This window comes from Ranitomeya variabilis, chromosome 1, assembly GCF_051348905.1.
Source record: "Ranitomeya variabilis isolate aRanVar5 chromosome 1, aRanVar5.hap1, whole genome shotgun sequence".
Taxonomy (NCBI): Eukaryota; Metazoa; Chordata; class Amphibia; order Anura; family Dendrobatidae; genus Ranitomeya; species Ranitomeya variabilis.
Genome location: NC_135232.1, coordinates 122,788,570 through 122,815,757, shown reverse-complemented (window position 1 = coordinate 122,815,757; position 27,188 = coordinate 122,788,570). Strand labels below are relative to the sequence as shown.

At 42.9% G+C, this 27,188-nt stretch overlaps 1 protein-coding gene across 1 annotated transcript in view; it reads left to right on the top strand.

Annotated features, from left to right (window-relative positions):
* Nucleotides 1-7,211: 7,211 nt before the first annotated feature.
* Nucleotides 7,212-27,188, top strand: part of HAPLN1 (hyaluronan and proteoglycan link protein 1) — a 256,807-nt gene continuing 236,830 nt past the window's right edge. The window contains exon 1 of the mRNA XM_077288661.1: nucleotides 7,212-7,585. The gene's annotated coding sequence lies outside the window, so the exon portion shown is untranslated. The remainder of the gene's footprint in view (nucleotides 7,586-27,188) is intronic.

The following is a 27,188-nucleotide window of genomic DNA, read 5'->3' as shown; positions in this document are numbered from 1 at the left end:
GGACTACTAATCTCTGCATGTGCCACCCCAAGCAAAAATATTGTTGGCTTTAGATGTTTCTAGGGAAGGCAGGTCACACTGGGAGAAAAGTAATCTGTCAGTCAGAGACAAGAGGAAGGCAGCGGGCGAGCAATAGGCAGAGAGGCAATTGGGTAGAGCAGTTGTGACACCATCATAGTTTTTAGATATAGCATGTAGCAGAGTTCAGAGAGGTAACCTCACCTACACCGCTGAGTCACAGCTTTCTGTGTACATTGTCTATTGAAAGTGAGCTGCTTATGAGAGGAAGGGGCGTGGCGAGACTACGTGGCATGAGGGACCTAGTCTGGGCACTAATAATGTCCTGGTAATAAAACACTCACTGTATGGAAACAACATCACACTGCTTAGTAAATGGCATATCACTGAAATCTGTGTCTCAGACCCTTCCTCCAGCTGCCCTCAGATTATATAGCAAAAACCTGCTGACAGATTCCCTTTAAGAATACCACTGTCTTATCACTTGCTTCATACTAAATTATCTTAGTTCTATTAGTAAACCAATGCAGCAAATACTGTAAGGCATTTAGTTCTGCAACATCCATATTTTCTATTTGTTTGCCTCCAATTAATATCAAATTAGCTGTTTGAAAATGTGGTGAGTGGGCAGGTAAGACTGGGTAACGCTATGGTTTTTCCATGCAGAGAACGCAAAAAGCAATATAAAATGCAGCCATGCTATTCACTTATAGCAGAAATCAATTAGAGCAGATGTTTTTCTGCAGAGGAGATGATCTCGTTCTGTAGCGGAGTAAAGCCTGGATGTGCGGCATTATGGCTCCGTTTGGAAGCTGAGCATTCCTGTCAAAACAGAGTACTTATTCCCGGGCAGACTTCTTCGAAATGTCATAGCTCTAACGCTCGGCGAGCCTGACAAAGTCATCTTGGCGAGAGCCTGCAACGCTGGAGAAAATGCTGCTGGAAGTCTGACAAGGAAAGAACATAAAGAACCTGTGAAAAGAAACCCCGTCTTAGATGAATATGGATGCGATAGCAGAGAGCAAGCAAATAGCAAACCAGAGCATTAAATATTTCATTTCTGATGTGTCAGACTTAATTTAAACAAGGTGTAAAAAGTTATTTAAGCAGCAAATTAGATTTATTCTAGCAAATAAATGACCTGGTCATAGGCCAGGGTGAATTTATAATTAAACCATAGTGACATAATTAAGGTAACGGCTTGTGAATTCTAAAGTTATCACAATGTGGGTGGAATCGAAACAATTTATATTTCAAGAAATGCTTCAGTTGCTCCTATGACCTGTAACGATATTCACTACTATCATAAAAAAATTGCCATTATTCCAAAACTAATAAGGTTAATTTAATTTACTGGGAGGGGATTCAGGTCCCTCATATGTTAGCTAGAGCAAAACACAACAACTGAGAGCCTCTGGAGGACCCTGAACATCCATGCAATGCATTGCATGTTCTTTCATTCCAATGGAACGTGTGTAGTTCTTCATTTTTGCTGCACAGGAGATGTAGGAGAATTATATACTTGGTGCTAAATTACCATACAGGTTACAATGGGTCAGTGAATACCCAATAATGTTGCTAAAATCAGACAATTAGGGAATAAGTACAGAAGTCTCACCAGTTTCCCAGCTACCAAGAGGTGGGTGCAGACAGTACGGTCACCCCAGGCCAACTCATTCGGCTGGGTCCACACAGAGTCACCAATGTTCTTAGCTGTATTGGTGTGTGCAGAATTAGGCCAGCAGTCTTGAAAAAATCTCAGAAGCACGCACATCATGGACATCAGTGTCCTGGTGCAAATGGCATGATAATGGCACCTTGTTGATCCGACTATGTGCCTGTGCTAAGACGCTGACTGTGTTGCAGGATTCTCCAAGATCTGGAGTTAAGTGATATAGTATTTATTTTTTTAGTTGATGAGTCTGGATTTGTAAAGTCGCATAGTGGGATTATACTGTGTGTCAGTGACTACTGTGTGGGGGATATCATACTGTGTGGATGGTTCGGGGGCATCATACTGTATATTGGGGAGCTCTGGGTACATCGCACAGTGTTTATGGAAGCTGTGGAGCCATCATACTGTGTGTGCGATATCTTGTGGCCTTCATACTGTGTGTGCGATATCTTGTGGCCATCATACTGTGTGTGCGATATCTTAATGCCATCATACTGTGTGAGGGAATGTGGAGCCATCATAACATTTAGAAGTCTGTGGGGACATCAATATGTGTGGTGTGAATATGAGGGCATAGTGTGTGGGGACTATGGGTTCTATCACACTGTATGTGGGAGGCTTTGGTGGCCATCAGGGGCAGGGCAGGCATTAGGGGCAGGTAGACCAGGCAGATGCCTAGGGTGCCGCTACTCCAGGGGCCCCCAGCCAGTGGGCCCAGTGCTGCCCCCTCCCCGCATTGTGCATTCAACTTATTGGCATCATAGATGCCGATAAAGTTGAAACAATGATGAAGGAGAGACCGTAATTTGACGCTCCCTCTCCCATCATTCCCCCTCTGCCTCCGACTCAGCGTGTTTCAGCAGTGGGACTGACGAGACGCTGAGACGCACTGCAGAAGTCAGAGCAGCTGGGGAACGAGGAGGAGAGGTAAGTATTGTGTGTGTCTGCTGCACGATAGTGTGTGTGTGGGAGTACTGCACTACTGTGTTTGGGGGGACTGCACTATACTGTGTGTGGGGGGCTGCACTATACTTTGCATGTGGGGAGGTTGCATTGTACTGTGTGTGGGGGCTGCACTATACTGTGTGGGAGGGTTACACTGGGTGTGGGGGCTGCATTATGCTGTGTGTGGGGGACTGCACTATACTGTGTGTAGGGTGGGCTACATTACACTGTGTGTGCGGGGGGCTGCACTATACTGTGTGTTTGTGGGGGACTGCATTATACTGTGTGTAGGGCTGCATTATACTCTGAGGGGCTGCTTTATACTCTGGGGGCTCTATTATACTGTGTGTGGGGGTCTGTATTAAACTGTGTATGGGGAGGCTGCATTATACTGTGTGTGTGAAGTGGGCTGCATTATACTGTGTGTGGGGGCTGCACTCTACTGTGTGTTTGTGGGGGCTGAATTATACTGTGTGGGGGGAATGCATTATACTGTGTGTGGGACTGCATTATGCTCTGATGGGGCTGCAGTATAGTGTGTGTGGGGGGGCTGCACTATACTGTGTGTATTTGTGGGGGTGGGGCCTGCATTATACTGTGTGTGTGGGGCTGCATTATACTCTGAGGGGGCTGCATTATACTCTATGAGGGGGGCTGAAGTATACTCTATGAGGGGGGCTGCAGTATACTCTGAGGGGGGCTGCATTATACTCTACCAAACACGAAGGGGAGTGCATTTTACTATATGTACTATATGGGACCTGCATTATACTGTATCAAGGACTATCTGCACCAATCAATCTTCCTCAGCCGGAGTAGGGGTAGGTGCACACAGTCAGTAAATGATGCAGGGTTGGCCGTTGCATACTTGTGCAGCGGCCAGATGTTACAGCAGAGTGGATGGGATATCAAGAAACCCCATGCTCACTGTGCACAGACACCTGCAGCTCCCCCACGGGGACGGACATGCGGCGCGTCTTTCCAGACCGCAGCATGTCAATTTATCTTAATTTGTCTCCACAAGATAAATTTCATCCGTACAATGTATTGGACACACTGAATCCGCACAGTTCAATGAACACATGCGGATTCACCTGCGTTCAATAGCCGGCAGTGCTTTGGAAACAGCGGACATATGATTTAAATATGAGTGTCTGAGGCCTGAATACTTTTGACTATGTGATACTTCAGTTTTTCTTTTTTAATAAATTTGCAAAACTTTCTACATTTCTGTTTTTTTTTAGTCAAGATGGGGTGCAGAGTGTACATTAATGAGAGAAAAAAAAGAACTTTTTTGAATTTACCAAATGGCTGCAATTAAACAAAGAGTGAAAAATTTAAAGGGATTTGAATACTTTCCACACCCACTGTACATCATAGTAAATCGGTCCACCCACCAGTCATGGTAATTTCTGTCTACTTTGTAGAAAAGTGATATGAAGATCAGAAAACGTAAAAGAATTGCAAATGATTGGCGTGTGCCATGATTTATAGCTTTTTTTATATCAGAGTGTTGGTGTCACCTAATTGTATGCTTAGTGAATAGACAGCCAGGAATCTGTGTAGATACCCATAGCTAACTCTATAGAGGTCCCCCAATGCTCAGTCAGGTCACTGGGAGTCTACTTTGATCAGGATGCAGCCACTGATGACACTGATTTCACGGTTTAAATGTCAAGAAAAGGTTTTCCAATCAGATGGCTGAGCACCTGATGTAGGACAGCACAGGGCATTTAGTGGCTCGTAAGGGGCCTCATCATGCAAATGAAAATATGAATGTGTGTGTGTGTGTGTGTGTGTGTGTGTGTGTGTGTGTGTGTGTGTGTGTGTGTGTGTGTGTGTGTGTGTGTGTGTGTGTGTGTGTGTGTTATATATACATTGCATTTACTGATGATTCGGTGTGGCTAAATTACACAATTGGAAGCTTTTGCACGTGATTAGGAAACTGCATATTTTCCAAAACCAAGCAGCTATTTTTAAAGTGTGCGGTTGGGGCCCATTTTCCATACTGTGCAGTTTAGTCTTACAGGAAGAGTCACACCAAAGGTTCAGTTCAGGGAAAAAGAAGGAAATTCATCAGAAGACCCCTTTGTTAGGAAATGAAATCACGTAATGCCAGCTACGTTAGGGAAGGAAGGGGCACGGTGTAGTTTCCAAACAGTAATTGCTGTGTGGCAGGACATGTTATCTTCCCATGTTTGGTTGATATTCTAGAACAATAGCGCCATCTACAGCTGCTGATTGGGCAACTCAGGTTATCATCTAGATTTATAAAACTCACCGAAATATTCTCTGCATGTTTAATGCATTAAGGACAAAAGTACAAGGTAAACATGGTGAAGGACTGGAATAAAGCATCCAGTGTGGCAGGATTTGATCATGATGATGCACAGACCAAGAAATGAAGACAAGTCAGTATCTCTTAAAGTGCACTTGTCACTCGCTATAAATATGTAATTTAAAAAAAATCCGATATAAATTTAGCTGTTTCCCAGATTTGGGCATTATTTTTCTTTTGCTTTTGTGTATTTCTGTTCATGAGCTATGGCCCCCTCTTCCCTGTATATAAATATATTCTTTATTAGCCAAGAGGGCGTGATCCTAAAGAAGATGTCCTCAGAGAACAGTAGAAGACAACACCCACTTGGTTAACAAGACTATATGTACATACAGAGAAGAGGGGGCCATGTCTCAGAAATGGAGAGGAGCAGGAACAAAAGTAAAACAGTGTCTGATACAAGACAACGAAACGTAAAAACAATACATATTTATGGGTAGTGACAATGTATATTAATGTAGTTCTGTGAAAGCATCAGCCATTTGTTTAAGTAGCAGCTTCCTAACAATCTTATCACTGGATTCTCTGAATCCCTCACTTTTAAAAGCTACTGACCCATTTTCCTTATAAGAGAAAATTCCTTTTCGCTTTTTCAAAAGTTTACATTGTGGATGCTGGCTACAATCTGCACCTATGGGCCTGACCGTTGATGAAAGGCGAGTATGACTTCCATAAGAGGACAGGGAATTTGGCTCACCTCTACAAAAATGGAGCAATTTTTTAAATATTATTATATTTGGAAAATGCCATTCGAGGAATTGTCTAATATTTCAGGCATCGCAGCAGCAAACATTATCCTATTATTTTATTCATAGAAAACCATGTAGAGATAATATCCATCGTTCAGTCATGAGGTTCACACTAGAATCCGGGATCAGCAGCCTGTAACAGTGCAGAAATTGGGAGTTGTAGTGTCACAACAGCTGGAGTGCTGCAGGATGCTGACACCTGCAATGGAAACACATCTATAGTTACACTGAACATTCCGTACAGCTGCGAGAGTCTATGCCCGTACAATATTCGGATATAGCGTAATAAACTATTCCAGAAATACAATTTTTATTTTTTAAGTTACTCTACAAGATACTCTAAATTCCCCCTTACCCTCCTAGAAATCTGCATGCAATGACAAGCAGCAATGTCAGCAGATATCAATATAATGTAATGTATTTGAGCTTATTAAAATGTAAAGAGGTTTCTATCTAGAAATACCGTTAAATATCATTGATTGCCCAAATCGAGCTGGTAGATGCAGTATTATGGAATGAATATTTGTAGAAACGAAAAATCCTCCCTTTCCCTGCAGTTGGGGAAGGGTGTCACCTAAGGAACAGTCCTCTCCTACCTTACATTGGCACACCCTTTGGGGTGTTGATAAAGGTGTTGCCCGTTTATTGCTGAGAGTGACGCCCTGTGGCGCTGTATTGGTGATACCGGAATACTTCCAGGTCAGGTTCACCTATGGACAATCTGCAGTACAATATAATGTGAGTGAATGAGGTTTTACAGATTTAGGCTCAGATTTCCAGGCTGGTAACTCATCCAGCCTTAAAGGGATTGAGTCCAATAAGAACACCGCCACATTAAAAAATTGCAATGGTGCTATAGAAAACATTTCTTCATCGACATGGCAGAGAGTCGCCTGTTAATCCATCAGAATCTGCCGCTTCAACATTCACAAATCTTCTAGCAATAAAATGTATATAAAGCCCTTTCCTAATTCTTCACACTAGTTCAGTATATCAGGGCATATTTTTCCAACCGCTGCCCGCCCTTTCCTATTTTCTTTTTTAAACCTGTTCCCATTCGTCGCCATTCCTCCTCACTTTCCACCTCCTTCTGGCTGAAGGTGAGGCGCACAGACTCCACTTCATCAAAAGTCGCTCTGTTATTAAACTATGAAGCTATTTCCTATCCAAAGAACACGCTTTTCCTGAGAGCAGTCATCAATGGTCCCAATATGCTCTGTGGCCGGATAATGCCAGCCTGTTCTGAGGGTTGAGCTGGTGAGGCTGCTCCTTCTGCGTGTCCTTGCCTTGCTCCTTCATCATGCTCCTCAGTCCCCTTCACTTTTCCATCTGCTTCTAATTTTGGCAAGCGGTGTATATGTATTCCCGGACCCCACCCACGACGGTGTCACCCTAACCCTGAGCACACTATATATACTGTGCCATATACAGTGACGCCTGCAAATAAGACCCAGGTCTACAATAAGAACTTGTTAGTAGGACATTGACAACCTATCGGGCTTTTCTTAGCTATACTGGTGATCTGACATGTCCCATATGAGGTCCCATGAGTGGGATCACACAGAGGGGCATAAAGAAACTCTGTAAGTTGGAGGTGGAGGTGGTGGAGTAGGTGGGTGTGCAGCATACAGAAGCCACAGTGTTGTTGCTGCTGTCCTCAGCACCATCCACTGAGGCTGGGAGAGCAGCACATGGTTAATGCTGGGCTGTAATTAACCCATCTTGGAGGCGTACTTTCTTATGACGTATTGCTTTCCCTTTCTGCTGGATGAGAAGCTGGCTCTGGTGCCCAGGATCAGGACCTCTGCCATCCACAGAGCCACAAAGCAACAGTCAGGACTCAAAAGCAAGGTTTACAAGGTGAGCACCTCATTAATATATATGCAGCAACTAACTCCAGGGAGAATTTGTAAAGTTTTACAAACTTTTGACTTCTTCTTCACCTCCTTACTTCTTAAAAGTATTAAGTGTTACATAGTGGCAGGCTCAGGTCTCCTGTGGGTACAGGGTGACACTCTACCTGTGCTGTCAGGTGCCTTAGTATTGAATGTCCCTGGTCATGGATCCTGGCTATTAATGCCTGCAGCACAGGTGAAGGTCAGAAGCTGGGTCCACATGTAGCAGAGCTGAATCTATCCCATAAGTCTTTGTGTATGATGATAGAATAATGCAGTAAGTTTCTGGAAAACTGTAGATGACATTTATTGATGATATCTAAGTGCTTTTGGGCTTCACAACCTTTACATACTGTGATGGACAAATAGTGACATCTGTCTTAACTTATTAAATGATTATTGCCCATAATGGAGGAGATGGTTCCAGGTTAGTAACAGGTTAGAATATGGCGATGATGGTATGTTATAGTGGTGCTGTGCATAGACCTAACAGGTTGTAGTGTGGCTACATATCTCTGCATCTATAAGTGCAGCCCTATGTGACACAGATATGAGTTCACTTTTGTGGGCTCTGTGCACACATTGCAGATTTGTCGTTATTTTTATTTTTTATTCTTTTTTTATATATATATATATATATATATATATATATATATATATAGCGCTAACATATTCCGCAGCGCTTTACAGTTATTTGTCACGTTTTATTTGTCACAAAACCTGAATGTTTTCCTGATGCCAGCAAAGAGAATGCGTATCCTGAAGTCTCATGCAGACATTGCTTATTTCTGCAGATTTCGAGCAGATTTCTATCTGTAGGATGTCAATTCTTTCAGCTTTTTTTGCTGCAGGTTTCATCCATAAGGCTGCCGTCACACTATGAGTATTTGGTCAGTATTTTACCTCAGTATTTGTAAGCCAAAACCAGGTCTAGAACAATCAGATGAAAAGTATAAGGCTGCCATCACACTAGCAGTATTTGGTCAGTATTTTACCTCAGTATTTGTAAGCCAAAATCAGGACTAGAACAATCAGAGGAAAAGTATAAGGCTGCCATCACACTAGCAATATTTGGTCAGTATTTTACCTCAGTATTTGTAAGCCAAAATCAGGAATAGAACAAACAGGAAAAGTATAATAGAAACATACGCTCCACTTCTGCATTTATCACCCACTCCTGGTTTTGGCTTACAAATACTGAGGTAAAATACTGACCAAATACTGCTAGTGTGACGGCAGCCTAATAATGAGCGAGAAAAAATCTGCATCAAGAACGCGTGTAAAAAAAACATTAAAAAGGCATCAAAAACGCAACGAAACCGCACCGATTTTATGCTTCTTTTTTTCCTGCCAAGAGAAGCAGAAATACTGCGCCAAATACTGAACATGTGAACATAGCCTTAAACAGCAAGTCCAGCTTATACATATTATGTCATCTACTACATGAGTTTATTGCTGTGAACCATGAAAGTTTTTCCAATGTTGGAGACTGACTCCAATCTTATGTAAAACCCCACATGACGCAATGTTATATGATTTGTACCAAGGAAAAACACCACTGCATCTGTTGCATCTGACAAACTCGGCTCTACTACATCTGTATATGTTTTTTGTGCTATAAATTAACTCATTGACTTGCCAGTTTCACTACATTTTGGGAACGTTTGCCTATTACTAAAGATGGGGACACATATTCTATGGTTTTCATTCATGATCTGCCGATTTCACAGTGTAGAAATCATTGTACTCATCTCTGCTGATGTTTTGGACTTTTTTCTACTGGTCCGATGGCACTGAGGTCTCATACTCTGCTGCGCGCACCCTGCACAGGAATATTCATTAGTAGAAGTTGTGGTTCTCTCAGAGGATTTCTCATCTCGTGTGAATCTACTTTCTACCCTTTATACCTCCAGGCTTAGCATATGTAGTAGAATGGATCATTTGGAGAAGAAAATGCCAGTACCAGATACGTTGTGCTATCCCTCGACATAAGAGAAATATGAAGCGCAATGTTAAGTGATAGAATAAAATATGTATGACTGTGACACGAGGCGATGTACAACCCCGGCATTGTGTTTCCTCAGTAAATAATTGCTCCTAGATCAGTCACACAACTGCTCGCTGGGCTCGGACCCCACACATTGGGTTTGGGAATGTGAGACGTCACAGATTTCCTGCATTTCTGTCACTAGACTTACGGTATACACAGGGGGGCCGACACATCTGGGAATAAGTCACGCAGAGAACACCACAAACCACTAATCCGTCAGATGGGAAGATTCATCCAAACTGATAGAAAACGTTTAGATTAATTTCCTCAGGAACATCAAATTGCCAGATAGTGGAAACCATTTTGAACAATATCAGCACATAAAGCGTGGGATAGACGATATACTGGTAATACACATTTATGGCGTGTCAAACTCTATAGCTTGAAAAACTTGAAGAAATGCTCAGCTACTTAGGAGCCGATACGTTGCCACCATGAAGGTGGGCAAAGAAATCTCTATGTTTGCCTCGGTGCTGCCCGGAGAGCTGCCGAAAGTTTTTTTTTTTTCATTAGTTGTTTGGGTGCAACTAGTGGATGGGCATTGATTTTCATATTGAGACTATTGTTTCTTGTTTTTGCTTTTTTATGTATTTTTTCATCTATTTATCTATCGATCTATGTTTAATCGACTATCTATCTATTATCTATCTATTATATTGTCTTTATACAACTATCATATATCATTTAGTCTTCCATCATTCATATTTATTTATGTATTGCTCTACCCATCTGTTTTTTCTTATCTATCTATCTATCTATCTATCTATCTATCTATCTATCTAATAATGGAACAGCACAAAAGTTAAATATGGTGGGTGATTCCCAAACAAAACTCCAGTTCCTATAGTGTATATATATAGAAAACATAAAAGGAGGCAACACTCCAAAATATGTGCAAACAAGAAGTGCACTTTAATTATGTGGCCACGTGGGCTAAAGTATTGAGCAGTGGGTGCAAGGCTTTCCGGACACATACCCATAGGTCCAATAATATAAAAATAGACAAATAAGCAGCACTCCAATTAAAATGTGGAGGATTCTTTATTAGCCCATAGGACAACATTTTGGTTACACAGAAGGAGAAAGGGTCTGCTGGGAACGGAAGCATTGCCACTTGGGCTAATAAAGAGTCCTCCACCTTTTGCACGTCTGAATTGGAGTGCTGCTTGCTCTTCTGCATCTATCTCTTGACCTCTCCCTGTCTCTCTGTTTCTCTTTCTATAATTTGACTACAATTACTAGACATACTGTAGTGCCATGACCTTGTGTAGAGTAAAAATATAGTTACAGATCAGTCCTTCTTAGGCTGGTTTCACATTAGGGTTTTTTTTGCACAGCGTAGGCCTGCGTACTGTCCGCATGCGTCTTGCATACCTATCTTTCACATTGTGTATGCAGGGACATTTGTTGGCATCAGTTTGTATGCAGATGTATACGGATGTGTCCTCGTGCGTCGTTTCGTTGTGTCCGGCAAACTAAACATGTTGGATTTTTTGAGGCGTCAAATATGTGCAGGCATACGCATGCGGATGAGTGTGTCAAAACAATGCATTACTGTCTATGGGAACGCATTAGTACACAAGGACATGCGTACGCATGCGTTCAATGCGCTTGCATGTTTCGTACTGCGCATATCCAGGACACACCCATAGAGACACCCCCATTGAGACACGCCCTACTGGAAATATCGAACACATGCGCATAAACAACGAAAACGCAGGCAAAAGCGCATACATACGCATGCACACGCAGCGTTTTTTTGCATCATGCGTAAGCATGCAGCGTAACCATGCATTTGCATGCTTTTTGGCATGTGTTTGTGCATGCAGATAATGCGCTGCGCACAGATACGCTAATGTGTACTTAGCCTTACTTTAGCTCTGGAGTCCCATATTATGGGATGTGAGGAGTGAGATTACCGGCAGTTATAAACACACAGGATTATTCGATGCTCTGCCAAGAGAGATGCCTGTGCTGTGTTCGCTTAACGGTGCCACCTGGTGGTATTGGTGGGAGTTGCTGCCGGTTTCAGGTTTGTTGGCATGTCATGATACTGTTTTCAACTTGTTTTTTGATAGTTACGTCCCTTAACCAAAAATGTCGGGGGGCAACTGAATATCGGGGGGTCAGTTGTGTCATTTATAAACTTAATGTCCATTGGATCACATGATATATTTCTAAAGATTTCCATCATGACACAATTTACTGACAATAAGGTAAACCCCTTTAAATCATGGTGAATACCCAATACAGGTATAGCCGGTGCCGGATGACTATCTGTATACACAGTACTTCAGCATTATGAAAATGAATTTCAATTAAATTAATTGCAGGAGCGGACACATCATTGGGGCAGTCTGTGCAGCGGCACATGGGCCCAAGAGGTAAGGGGGCCACTTTTATCTCTCATGCAGGTGGAATTTTGCATTATGAAAAGCTATTGGACTGCAAAGGGCCCAGATACTGTTCTTGCACAGGGGCCACTGATTAACTGTATCTGTAAATTGACTCTTCCGGGCTGCGGGAAATATTAATTTTTCATATTTCTAATCCCCCAATAGATTACATGGCAGCCTGTCCTCAATGTAACATAGGACGTACAGATTGTATTCTGCGGAGCATTTTATTTCCTTCTTACTACCTTGATATAATTCAGAATATTCTCACTATAAAGGCAGTAAATCCAATAATATCAGTGTTAATCATATATCATATTCCTGGGCTCTAAATGGAAGCCGAAAGTTTACTTTAAGGAATTGGCCAGATGAGACTCGCTCTTGTTATTGAGTATTGAGGTGATAAACTCCATCTATTAACTTCAGGTATGGATCCCGGCTCCACTGCAATAACAGCCTATGTCCTGGGGACTTACCATCTAGCAAGGGATTATACTCCCATTATACTCGCATTATACTACATCGCCATACAGGAGCCGCCATAGTACATGTTTCCAAGCAGTGGCTGCTTTTTCGTGCCACATGCACTGACATGTATATACTGAACTTCTCTTCTCTCATGTAATATATTTATATAGAAAGCCATAACTCACTGTCTACCACTGGTGATCACCAGCAAACAACGCTTATGCATGCCTCATATATTTGGGCATAACAAATAGCGGGCTGAGACCATTACCTGTAATCATATTAGTGATAGATCCTTTCCATTTGCAGTAAATCGTCCTTCATTACACTTTCAATCACATAAGACGTCCATTGAAATCCATTGTTTGACATGTGTTTCCTTTAGGGGAGATTGATAAAAGACGCCCAGCTAATATTAGTAAGAGTATATTGTTGATTAAAGGTGATGATGTATGGACCCTATATAATATGGGTAAAGGATTTCTGGCGGCCTGGCAGTGCGTCCTTTATGGTATTAGGTCAGGGTTACATAGACATAACTGCTGTTTAAAATGAAAAGCCATGTAGAGATTACAGTGAACTTCTGTTATCCCACAGAAATTATTAGACATGCTGGCTCCACAGTTCGTTACTGTAACATACGGCCTCATTTGAAAAGGTAGCTTGTAATTTGTAGGCAACAAAATGTTCTTTGGGATGAAAAAAGGCTAAATGTACTTAGGGCTTCAATCAGTGGCGTTAAAGGAGGATTGGAGGAAACAGCTGGCTAAACAAATATTAGGTGCAGAGTGGATGCAATGGCATAAATTAATAATGCAGCTCTTTATTTACCATATGAATGGTCGGTCTGTGCCGGTCGGCAGGAATAAATGTGGGCACTGGGTGCCACCTAGTGGTTACTGCCATGAAGCTGTCTGCTTGGCCTTCAAACAAACCACATCTGTGATGGATTTAAGTGAACTCCATCCTATTTCAGAACGAACAAGCCCTTTTTTATAAGGTAATGTTTGAAATAGAGGCTGGGCCCATGTAAAATTGTAAAATTCAGAAATACCAACGGTAACATTCCTGACGCTTTACTCATTGCTATAAAGCGTGACTTACATGAGTCACACAGACTAAAATATCGCTGGTTTATAGTATGTGAATAACAAACGTAACTTTAGTGAAAGGTTGAATAAACAGAACGGAACGTGATGTTTCTACTTGATTGTGCTTATTTAAACAATACAGATAGTTAATGGAGTGGCCCTAGTGCGAAAAGTAGGCAGGTTTGTCAGGGTAGACCACTGATGTCCAACCTACTGATCTCCTGATGTTGTAAAAGTACAACTCCAAGCATGATGGGACTTGTGATTCCTCATAAACTAGAGAACCACAAGTTGGTTGGAAATTACTATTATATAGTAGGACATGGGAACTATGTACCACTTTCATCAAGGTTTCCTTTGTTCAATGTATATAAGGTTGCCCACTAAGCCAGTATAGTATAGCTGTAGAAGACATCAACATGATGGTTACTGCGCTATGTTAAATGGGTTTTCCAGGACATTTACATTGATGGCCCATCCTTACGATATGTGACTCACAGCCCCGCCAATCAGCTGTTCCTGCTGTCAAGGTGGCCAGACCTTCGGACGTGCTTAGTTGTGGACCTGTACAGCAAAGCTCTGTCAACTGTATGGTGGCTGTGTCCAAGTACTGTTCAAGTACTGCATATCTGCCCCTTATTCGATTCCATGAAGGGGTGGATGTGCAATACCTGATGGGCGGCAGCTATCTTACAACTGATGGATCTTTGCTGCTGTAATCTGCAACTGAGCACATCCAACGGCCTCTGGCACCAGGAACAGCCGATCGGCGGGGTGCACTGTGTCGCACCCTCATTGATCAGATATTGATGACCTATACTAAGGATAGACCATCGATGTAAAAGTCCTAGACAACCCCTTTAATAGTGTAATGTGCCATGGTGCTCTGTGATATTTGTGCAGTGCCACTTTCTGTGAACAGGGCAATAGGCTAACATCAAAGTGCAAGGTAATCATCATGTCAGCTGATGCTACATCTGTAGAATGCATGCCCAATAAAAAAAATGATATATCAAATTCCTAAAACAAAGATTGTATTAGTGGGAACATATTAGAATAACATGGTTGGTTGCTAAAGAGACACAAGAAATTCATGACTTTTGGTGAATGGATGAGGGGTATAGCCATAGAGGGTGAGGCTAAGGCGTATTGTGGGCGCAGGGGCTGCACTTGTACCTGGGTCCTGGAGCCTTTGGCCCATATGAGAAGACCAATACTATTAAAAACCTATAATAGTTGGTGGCCCTTTTGGAGAATTTCCATTAGCGCCCACAAGTGACCAAAGACCATTCTACTAAAAAGACCCCCGTAGTATACACTGTACTTGACAGTTGTGGGGAATGGGTGCTAGTTTTCATTTTAAGACACAGTGGCCTCAATTAACTCCTCTGACAATAGTTACTTGTATCTGAATTAATGCAACTCTCTTTTTACATTTTATAAACTACGAGCAGAATTCTATACTTATATTTCGACCAATACTACTGTTAGAATCTGCATATACTGAGGGATAGTGATTTGAAGTGATATTCCATATGTAATTACCTCTTTTTTTGGCAAATATTGACACCAATGACAGGTCCGAGTGATGCATCTAGTACCATGACATCAAAAGACTCAATACAGAATTCAAAGCACATTGGTAGCAAAACTATATTGGAGATGTGTCATTTTTCTAGACATTGGAGAATTATTTGCTGCCGCGCTGTCACTTTTCTGCTGACCCTTCCATTGTGGATTCATAGCATGTAAGTTATAGATCAACAGTTGTCGCATGTCACTTAACCCAGAAGGGCTGGAGGGGTAGACACTTCATACTTCTATGGAAAGTAGCACTTTACACATTACATTCTTATTGTGCCTCTTAAGATTATACCATCTTTTATTGAGTGTGTGCTATAGAGGTATATATTACTTGGGTATGTATATGGGTATGTAAGCTTGTCAGTTATTAATGCGTGCACCTTGAGCTCAAACACAGCCCCACAGTACGAGGATGAAACATTCAAGCAGATAATACAGTAATATCAGTAATACAGTAATAATATCTCAAAGCGGGCACAGACTTAATAATTACACACTGGATAGTGGCACCGAGCTTGATGCTTACACAACAACAATGGTAGACAGCTTGGCGGTTACACAACACAACCATTTCACTGAGCCTGTACATTACAGTAAACAGCAGGAAAGGTCTGCAGTCTGTCACCGACACCAGACACAACCCAACAACTTATGATACACCATTGATCATACTCAGAGCAGTCCACAGTTTCTTTCACTATGAACAGTCCACAGTGTTACTTGCTGATGTAGGTCACGACAGAACACATATCAGGGCCACTCACTAGTGTTACAGGCCACAGTCTCTTTACTTTTCCAGGCCACACTGGTTAATGCAATGAGGAATATCACTGTAGGAAATATTACTCTGTATTTGCCCAAGGTCACAAATTTAGTGAGGGCGTTTATCTCTCTTTCACCCCCACTTTATGAGTAACCGTCAGAACAATTGGTGCATTACCACTATTTTCTACTGTCTTGGTGCTCATTTTCCAGTTATTTACCCAGCAGTCCTCAGCAGATCTAAGAGCGTAGATAGTGGTCCACAAGCACTCCATCAGATTTTATGGCATTTGGTTGGCTAATCATACCCAACTCATAGTAAAAAAGTAACATAGCAAGGCCGAAAAAAGACATTTGTCTATCCAGTTCAGCCTGTTTTCCGTCAGAATAAATTTCCTGATCTACGTCCTTCTAAAGAACATAATAACTGTAAGATACAATATTGTTACGCTCCAGGAAGACATCCAGGCCTCTCTTGAATCACTTGACTGAGTTCGCCACCACTACCTCCTCAGGCAAGGAATTCCAGATTCTCATTGCCCTAACATTAAAGAATCCTCTTCTATGTTGGTGAAAAAACCTTCTCTCCTCCAGATGCAGAGAATGCCCCCTTGTGACCGTCACCTTCCTTGGTATAAACAGATACTCGGAGAGATATTTGTATTCTCCCCTTATATACTTATACATGGTTATTAGATCGCCCCTCAGTCGTCTTTTTTCTAGACTAAATAATCCTAATTTTGCTAATCTCTCTGGGTATTGTAGTTCCCCCATCTCCTTTATTAATTTTGTTGTCCTCCTTTGTACTTGCTCTAGTTCAACTTCTGCTCAACTTCTTAACCTCTCAAGAGCTAAATCCAACAAGCTCACCATATAGCTCATCTGTGCTCTGTGAAAACCTCACTGTCTACCTTGAACTGACTATGAAGAACAGTAGCCGCTTCCTTAAAGGGAATCTGTCAGCAGAAATTCACACTCAAATTATTTATATGTGCATGTAGCTCTTTCAAAGACCAGTCCTACAATGTCCCTTACATGGCCAGTTACTGTTTCTGAGAAATCAAAATTTGAATTAATACGCAAATGAGCAAGAAGAACTATTGTAGATCTGAAGCCTCTGTCACTCAAGCTCTATTCCCCCACCCAGCACCTCCTCTTCTTGCCTGATTAATTGGCTCTATTGCCTGAAGTTACATGGCATAGAGGCTGGATTGACTAAAGGTACCGTCACATTAAGCGACGCTGCAGCGATAGCGACAACAATGCCGATCGCTGCAGCGTCGCTGTTTGATCGCTGGAGAGCTGTCACACAGACCGCTCTCCAGCGACCAACGATGCCGAGGTCCCCGGGTAACCAGGGTAAACATCGGGTTGCTAAGCGCAGGGCCGCGCTTAGTAACCCGATGTTTACCCTGGTTACCAGCGTAAAAGTTAAAAAAACAAACAGTACATGCTCACCTGCGCGCCCCCAGCGTCTGCTTCCTGACACTGACTGAGCTCCGGCCCTAACAGCACAGCGGTGACGTCACCGCTGTGCTTTCACTTTCACTTTAGGGCCGGATCTCAGTCAGAGCAGGAAGCAGACGCTGGGGGCGCGCAGGTGAGCATGTACTGTTTGTTTTTTTTACTTTTACGCTGGTAACCAGGGTAAACATCGGGTTACTAAGCGCGGCCCTGCGCTTAGTAACCCGATGTTTACCCTGGTTACCAGTGTAAAACATCGCTGGTATCGTTGCTTTTGGTGTCAAACACAACGATACACGGCGATCGGACGACCAAATAAAGTTCTGGACTTTATTCAGCGACCAGCGACATCACAGCAGGATCCTGATCGCTGCTGCGTGTCAAACTAAACGATATCGCTAGCGAGGACGCTGCAACGTCACGGATCGCTAGCGATATCGTTTAGTGTGACGGTACCTTAAGGCTTCAGATCTACAGTAACTCTTCAGCCTCATTTACATATTAATTCAATTGCTGATTTCTCAGTAATGAAGGAATGGACTGGCCATGCAAAGGTATTGCTGGACTTGTATTTGAAAGATCTGCATGTGCATGTAAACAGTTTGGAGGGTGCTACTGCACCTGGACAATTGCTCCTGCACATGTTTGTAATAAGACAAAGTTCACTTCTTTTGCACTGTGCTTTGATCTCATTGCAGAGCTGTGTGTGGTTATGAGGGCAAAGTGTCAGTCATTACATGTCTCACACTGATGATAACTCCTTTCTTTTAAAATAGTCTTTGGAGGCAGAATCTCAGGGAGACATATGTCTTGCTCATAGATTTAACATCTAATTTACATATTAAGAAAAACGTAAATTTCTCTTGAATCAGATATCTGATCATAAATTAAAAACATGTTATTTTGTTCAACTTTCTGTGACCTACATGCCTATATAGACGATTTAGGGGTGTTGACCCTACTAACAGACTTCCTATAACTATTAGGCAATGCCAATGGTGCACCAAGTATCTGTACTAGGTTTGAACAGTCATCCTGTGCTGACATAGTCCCTTTAAGGTTTAAAGAAAACTAATTTAACTGAACAATAGACTTGCTCTAGATTGATGAAGTTTAAACAGTTATTTGGCTCTTTACAAAACGCATCTTTGACCACAGACCTATGAGGATTAAGTCGCATGCTGCGGTCAAATAGTTTTGTTTTTTTGGGACAATTAACTTGAAATCACTTCAAAACTCTGTATTTTTGCAAAAAAGTGCTGCAAAGGAACAGTTATTTAGTGATAGTTATAGCAGAAAGCCGCAATTTAACTGTAACATGTGAATGTACCAGGGATGAGCGAACACGCTCAGTAATACTTGGTTATCACTCAAGTGTCACGGTGTTTTGATGTGCTCATTATTCAGCGAGTAATGGTCGGTGCTCAATGTAAAACTTGAATCCCCGCCCCGCATCTTTGGAGCGTGTTATGCAGCTAATAAGCATGCGGGAATTACCTGTGAGTCACTGTAATGGTGTTGCCATCTTGGTTGTTGAATTACTGTGATTGGCTGGCCATCTGACATGTCAGGGATAATAAATGGTTCCACCTGGCTCAGCACACTCACGCCATTGCACAGCTCTGTGACACTTGTATTAGAGGGAGGGAGCCTGTCTATGCCTGAGTGCACATATAGTGTGCAGTTAGCCTAGGGTGGGAGAGACTCGAAGGAGCAAGGAGAGTGACAGAATCCAGCCTGTAGACAGGGATTAGTTCTGTGCAGTCCATTGGCAGATATATAGCTGCAAGATTTTTTTGGGGGGCCCGAAAAATTTGAATATAATTTTATCCATCAATAATTATGTGCTTTGAGGTCCTTTTTTATATAGCACACCCAAAAAACATTGAAACATTTTCCTGGGCTATATTTCTCTGCCATACACTATTTGTAGTGTGCAGTATATTTCTGGGATCTCTAAATGTCAACAAAAGCTTTTAAAAAATTTGTAGGCTTCCATTTCTCAGACATACAGTGTTACGTGGCCTGTGACCAATTCTGTGAGATTCTAAAACACTTTCAAATCTGTCAAAATCCCCTATCCAGTGGAGCTGAAGACACTGACGATTTACTGTAATAAGGAGGAGAGCAATATGAGGACAAAGTATGGGGAGCATGCGAAGGGATGGGTACAGACACAGTATGACAAGCAAGGGATGGGGATGGGTGCAGATACAGTATTGGGAGGGAGGGAGAGGGGATGGGTGCAGACACAGTATGAGGAGCATGGGGAAATGGGTGCACAATATAGGGAGCAAGGAAGGATGGATGAAGACATAGCATTGGGAGCAAGAGGGGGAATGGTTTCAAACACTGTATGGGGAGTGAGTGGGGAATGGGTGCAGACACCATATTGAGAGCAAGGGAGGGGGTAATGCATGAAGATACAGTATGGGGAGTGAGGGGGATTCTTGCAGACAGTATGGGGGGCAAGGTGGGATTGGTGCAGACACCATAAAGGGAGGGAGGAACCATTGCAGATTCAGTACTGGGAGTGAGGGTGAGGGGATACAAAATGAGGAGCGAAGTGGGATGTGTGTGAGCACAGTATGGGGAGCAAGGGGGATGGGTGTAGACATTGAATGGAAAGTGGGGGAATAGGTGTGGAAACAGTTCGGGGAGTGAGGGGGTTGAAATGGGTACAGACATAGTATGGGGAGCAGGGAGATGTATGAAGAAACAATATGGTGGGGATGGGTGCATGCTGAATCTTTGCTAAACAGAAGCAACAGTTTGAACAATAATTGTGGGAATGTCACCTAAAGAATAACGGTGTATATGGTAACAGCACAATGTTGCAGAATAATAATACACCCAATATCATCTGGCTGACATGAAGTAGCAGTGATTATTCCTGCAAGTAGCTGAAATGCTAAAGGCTACAAACTGCTGGTCAAAGATTTTACACTTAGATTTTATAAAATAAGGTAAATGTGTTTTTCCAGCTATTAGATAAACTAGTAATTGCCATGTGACTCTTTTACAATTACCCTGTTATCATTTTGCTTCATTACCGTTATGTATAAAAACCAGATCTTACCATTACAAAGACAGCGTTTGTTGTAAGCATCCTGATATGTGATAATTTGTTTTTCATCTTTGTATTTTAAACTAAATGTGCAAAACTTGCAAGCTTATCTTACAATTCTAAAGAACTGCTGATAAAAAGGGCAATGTGCCTCCAGACTGAATAGTAACAGTGTGTAGCAAAGCTTTGCTGTATTTTGCCCTTAGGCTCTCCTATCCATTTGAAACAACTTTTTCTCTGCTCAAGACCCCAAACACCCACCAATAGGCCCTTTACAGCACTTGAACTTGAAAGATTTAATTCCTAAAGCAAAATATACAATTTTTTTTGCGGATTACTGCACTGAAAACCTAGTAAATAATTTGGATCCACTGGCAAAAAGTCAAAATGTAGTCACATACTGATTTTTTAAAAATGTTCTATGAAGGTAATTTTTCAATTTCTTCTGGTGTCCCAAAATATCAGGAAACGTCATCATGATTGTGACATGTGTAGCCTAAGATTAAGGAATAACTGTCAATTCATGTTTTTTTTTCACAAATTATTAGTACGCGTGAAGATAAATAAAACATAATATACTGTACTGCATCTTCTTTCTCCTCCTTTTTCTCACTGAGCTCATATATTGCATTCAGTTTGTAAAATTTGTCTTCAGAGAAGATATATGTTTAGCTAACTGAAGGGTGAAATTGCTGCTCAAAAGGCTACTTAGAGGGGAAAAGAAGAAAGAGGGAGGATCTAGAAAGAGAAGGAGCAAAGACAGACATGGTGCTGCAAGTTCACCTAGAGTGACTGTTAACACTTGAATCCCCTTCTGACATGAGACATAAATGTGTGTTACATATTAGGAGTGGAAACATGCTGCAGGCTCAGCAGCTGATTCTGCTTAATAGAGTCAGCACTTGACTTCAACAGCAGCGGTCTGAGTTACTTGTTAGTACCATAATGACATTTAACTACTAAAAGGCTACTGTCAGTCTTTGACAGGGGCATTTTAGTATTGCAATCCTGGTGGGGTATTTATTATCACCAAAATTGTAATTTTTCATTAACCACATCTCCCTCAAGAGTTGGGATGGTTTTGACCAAAATAAAAATATTCTGGGTGGAGATGGAATAAGCCTCTTAAGGGAACGCTTTCACATTGTGTTTAGGTACACTTTCGATGGTCTCGCTGGGGCATATTTCCGAACCCTCTGCAAAATGGGATTTGGACATATGCGCCAATGTGGCCATAGACTATGATGGTAGACAGATGGTGGCAGAGTGAAAGTGCTCTCTGCTGTGCATCATTATCAGGAGTGTTCACCTTCAGGATGCGGACACTCAGATGTAATAGACTGTATCTGGTTATCCGCCTCTAGTAGGCATACATGCCTGACAATGATGCTCTGCCGGCACCATTATAGTCTATGGCCTCGCTGGCGCATATGTCCAAATCCCATTTTATCGGGGGTTTGGACATAAGCCACAAAGGGTCTCTGAATGTACCGTAATATAAAAGCACCCTATGATCTGAACTCCTTCTTTTAAAACTCCCCAAGTATTACAAAACAACCAAATCATGACTATATAGCGTTACTACGTATTGCTGTGAACATTTAAAGGGGTTATCCACTACACAGACAAACCCTTCTCAATCCCTATGTTTCCCTTTCTAATGTAATAACATCAATACTCAACTATGTTTCCGTCGCCAATCCAGCGGTGTTGGCACTGGCTTTTCCGGGATTTGCATCATATTGTATTGTCACTCGATCCCTACAGCCAGTCAGCACTGGCTTTTCCTAGCTCAGTATAAGCGAAATTACTGGGATTAGTATGCCTGTTTGGTATGCTCGTTGAGTAGAAACTGGAGTGTAAGGGAAGATAGATGTAGCTCCCAATCACAGAAGATTTATCACCCAGCCAAGTTGCTGTTGTGCTGTCTCTACAAACATTCACACAGTGGGCTGTGAAACTCATGTACTAATGTACTATCCCTGCCCATAGTTTCTGCTTCAGTTAGCTACAGTGCAGTGAACTTTGGGGATCAAAGAAAAGTTGAGAGAGCAACCTTTATTCTCCTGCACTGTCCTGTAATACATAATGGTGTCTGAGTATCTTCCATTGAGGCTGAGCACATGTCTAACATTTTGAAAGGCAGTTACCTCCACAAGATTGTATAGCCAGAACTGCACCATCATAAACCTGACCATCTTAGAGTTTACTTGGCAAACTAGCTGATGACTGGGACCATATGCCTGTTTTCTTTGGCTCAAAATCATGGATAACTATTTGCCAGTGTTATGTAGGAGAAGGAAAATGCATACTTGGAGCTTGACAAGCAGTCATGGTTGGTGGTGTGTTGTGAATTCTGCTCTTGGACTCCCTCCGGTGGTTGTAAGTGGTAGCGCTGCTGTCTCTGAATCGCAGCATTTATCAGGTGTGTTCACTTTTTGCAATTTTGACTGGGCTATTTAGTCTTGCTTCACCCTTTAGTCAGTGCCAGTTGTCCATTGTTCCTGGAGGATTCACATCCCTGCCTGGTCTCTTCTGCTTTGCAGTTCATTTCAACAAAGATAAGTTCTGGCCTTGATTTTTGCTGTCCACATGCTGTGGTGTTGTGAAATTGGATTCTGGGCTCCCCCGGTGGCCACTTGTGGAATTTAACTTGTGTGCATCATCCCCTCTGTTCACCTGCTCCTATCAGGATGTGGGAGTCGCTATATAACCTTGCTCCTCTGTCAGTTTCATGCCGGTCAACAATGTAATCAGTAGCCTTTCTGTGCATTTTCCTGCTACTAGACAACTCCCAGCTAAGTTGGACTTTTGTCCTTGTGTGTTTTTGCATTTTGTTCCTGTTCACAGCTGCTGTTTCGTTACTGTGTCTGGAAAGCTCTTGTGAGCGGAAATTGCCACTCTGGTGTTATGAGTTAATGCTAGAGTCTTAAAGTAATTTCTGGATGGTGTTTGGATAGGGTTTTCTGCTGACCATGAAAGTGCCCTTTCTGTCTTCATGCTATCTAGTAAGCGGACCTCGATTTTGCTAAACCTATTTTCATACTACGTTTGTCATTTCATCTTAAATCACCGCCAATATATGTGGGGGCCTCTGTCTGCCTTTTGGGAAAATTTCTCTAGAGGTGAGCCAGGACTGTCTTTTCCTCTGCTAGGATTAGGTAGTTCTCCGGCTGGCGCTGGGCATCTAGGGATAAAAAAACGTAGGCATGCTACCCGGCCACTTCTAGTTGTGCGGCAGGTTTAGTTCATGGTCAGTATAGTTTCCATCTTCCAAGAGCTAGTTCTCATATATGCTGGGCTATGTTCTCTCGCCATTGAGAATCATGACACTGTGGCCTTATTGTTCAGTTCTTTTCCATGTTTTTGTCTTGTCCAGCTTGGTCTGTATAAGGATTTGTTTAGCCAAGCTGGTATCTCGGGAGATGCAGATATACCCTCCATATCTTTAGTTAGCTGTGGAGATTTTGTATTTTCTGTGGTGGATATTTTCTAGTGTTTTAATACTGACCGCATAGTACTCTGTCCTGTCCTTTCTATTTAGCTAGAGGTGGCCTCCTTTGCTAAATTCTCATTTCAGTCTGTGTATGTTTTTTCCCTCTCCTCTCACAGTCAATATTTGTGGGGGGCAGTCTATCCTTTGGGGATTTTCTCTGAGGCAAGAGAGTTTTCTCTTTTCTATCTCTAGGGGTAATTAGTTCTCTGGCTGTGTCGAGATGTCTAGGGAGCGCTAGGTACATTCCACGGCTACTTCTAGTTGCGGTGTTAAGTTCAGGGTCTGCGGTCAGTACAGGTACCTGTCATGGTTCCCAATGGCAAGGGAACGTCAGAGAACATAAATAACAGAACAGCTCTTGGGTGATGGAATCTCGAGCTGACCGTGAGCTAAACCTACCACACAACTAACAGTGGCCGGGTGGCGTACCTACGTTTTATCCCTAGACGCCTAGCGCCAGCCGGAGGGCTAACTAACCCTAATAGAGGAAAAGACAGACCTGGCTTACCTCTAGGGAAATTCCCCCAAAAAGGAGACAGAAGCCCCCCACATATATTGACGGTGAGTTCAGAGGAAAAGACATACGCAGTATGAAGGTAGGTTCAGCAAAGCGAGGTCCGCTTACTAGATAGCAAGAAGATACAATAGGGAACTTCACGGTCAGCTGAAAACCCTATTAAAATACCATCCCGAAATTACTTTAAGACTCATGTGTCAACTCATGACACCGGAGTGGCAATTTCGGCCCACAAGAGCTTCCAGCTACAGAAAAATAACATAACTGTGAACTGGAACAAAAATGCAAAACAAACTTAGGACTAAGAGTCCAACTTAGCTGATAGTAGTCTAGAAGCAGGAACATGCAACAGAAAGGCTCTGGTTACATTGATGGCCGGCACTAGAATAACTGAGCAGCAAGGCTAAATAGGATACACCCATACCCTGATGGAAACAGGTGAACAGAGAAAGTGAAGCACACAAGTCCAGTGCCACCAGTGACCACCGGGGGAGCCCAAAAACCAAACTCACAACAGTACCCCCCCCTCAAGGAGGGGGCACCGAACCCTCACAAGAACCACCAGGGCGATCAGGACGAGCCCTATGAAAGGCACGGACGAAATCAGAGGCATGAACATCAGAGGCTGTCACCCAAGAATTATCCTCTTGACCGTAGCCCTTCCACTTGACCAGATACTGAAGTTTCCGTCTGGAAACAAGGGAGTCCAAGATCTTCTCCACAACGTACTCCAATTCACCCTCAACCAACACCGGAGCGGGAGGCTCGACGGAAGGCACAACCGGTACCTCATACCTGCGCAATAATGACCGATGGAAGACATTATGGATAGAAAAAGATGCTGGGAGGTCCAATCGAAAGGACACGGGGTTAAGAATCTCCAAAATCTTATATGGGCCGATGAACCGAGGCTTAAACTTAGGAGAAGAAACCCTCATAGGGACAAAACGAGAAGACAACCACACCAAGTCCCCAACACGAAGACGAGGACCAACACGACGACGGCGGTTAGCAAAATGCCGAGTCTTCTCCTGGGACAACTCCAAATTGTCCACCACCTGTCCCCAAATCCGATGCAACCTATCCACCACAGTATCCACTCCAGGACAATCCAAAGACTCCACCTGACCGGAAGAAAAACGAGGATGAAACCCCGAATTGCAAAAGAAAGGAGAAACCAAAGTGGCAGAACTAGCCCGATTATTGAGGGCAAACTCCGCCAACGGCAAAAAGGCAACCCAGTCATCCTGATCCGCAGACACAAAACACCTCAAATAAGTCTCCAAGGTCTGATTAGTTCGCTCAGTCTGGCCATTAGTCTGAGGATGGAACGCAGACGAAAAAGACAAATCAATGCCCATCCTAGCACAGAACGCCCGCCAAAATCTAGACACGAACTGGGTCCCCCTGTCAGAAACGATTTTCTCCGGAATACCATGCAAGTGAACCACATTTTGAAAAAACAGAGGAACCAACTCGGATGAGGAAGGCAACTTAGGCAAGGGCACCAAATGAACCATCTTAGAAAAACGGTCACACACCACCCAGATGACAGACATTTTCTGAGAAACAGGGAGATCAGAAATAAAATCCATAGAGATGTGAGTCCAAGGCCTCTTCGGAATAGGCAAAGACAACAACAATCCGCTAGCCCGAGAACAACAAGGTTTGGCCCGAGCACAAACATCACAAGACTGCACAAAAACTCGTACATCTCGAGACAGGGAAGGCCACCAGAAGGACCTAGCCACCAAATCCCTGGTACCAAAGATCCTGGGATGACCTGCCAACACAGAAGAATGAACCTCCGAGATGACTCTACTGGTCCAATCATCAGGAACAAACAGTCTACCAGGCGGGCAACGATCAGGTCTATCCGCCTGAAACTCCTGCAAAGCCCGTCGCAGGTCTGGGGAAACAGCAGATAATATCACCCCATCCTTAAGGATACCTGTAGGTTCAGAATCACCAGGGGAATCAGGCTCAAAACTCTTAGAAAGGGCATCCGCCTTCACATTTTTAGAACCTGGTAAGTATGAGACCACAAATTTAAACCGAGAGAAAAACAACGACCAGCGCGCCTGTCTAGGATTCAGGCGCCTGGCAGACTCAAGATAAATCAAATTCTTGTGATCGGTCAATACCACCACCTGATGTCTAGCCCCCTCAAGCCAATGACGCCACTCCTCAAAAGCCCACTTCATAGCCAAAAGCTCCCGATTACCAATATCATAATTTCGCTCGGCGGGCGAAAATTTTCGAGAAAAGAACGCACAAGGTCTCATCACGGAGCAGTCGGAACTTTTCTGCGACAAGACCGCCCCAGCTCCGATCTCGGAAGCATCGACCTCAACCTGAAAAGGAAGAGTAACATCAGGCTGACGCAACACAGGGGCGGAAGAAAAGCGGCGCTTAAGCTCCCGAAAGGCCTCCACAGCAGCAGGGGACCAATCAGCAACATCAGCACCCTTTTTGGTCAAATCAGTCAAAGGTTTAGCAACATCAGAAAAACCAGTTATAAATCGACGATAAAAATTAGCAAAGCCCAAAAATTTCTGAAGGCTCTTAAGAGAAGAAGGCTGCGTCCAATCACAAATAGCCCGAACCTTGACAGGATCCATCTCAATGGAAGAGGGGGAAAAAATGTACCCCAAAAAAGAGATCTTTTGAACC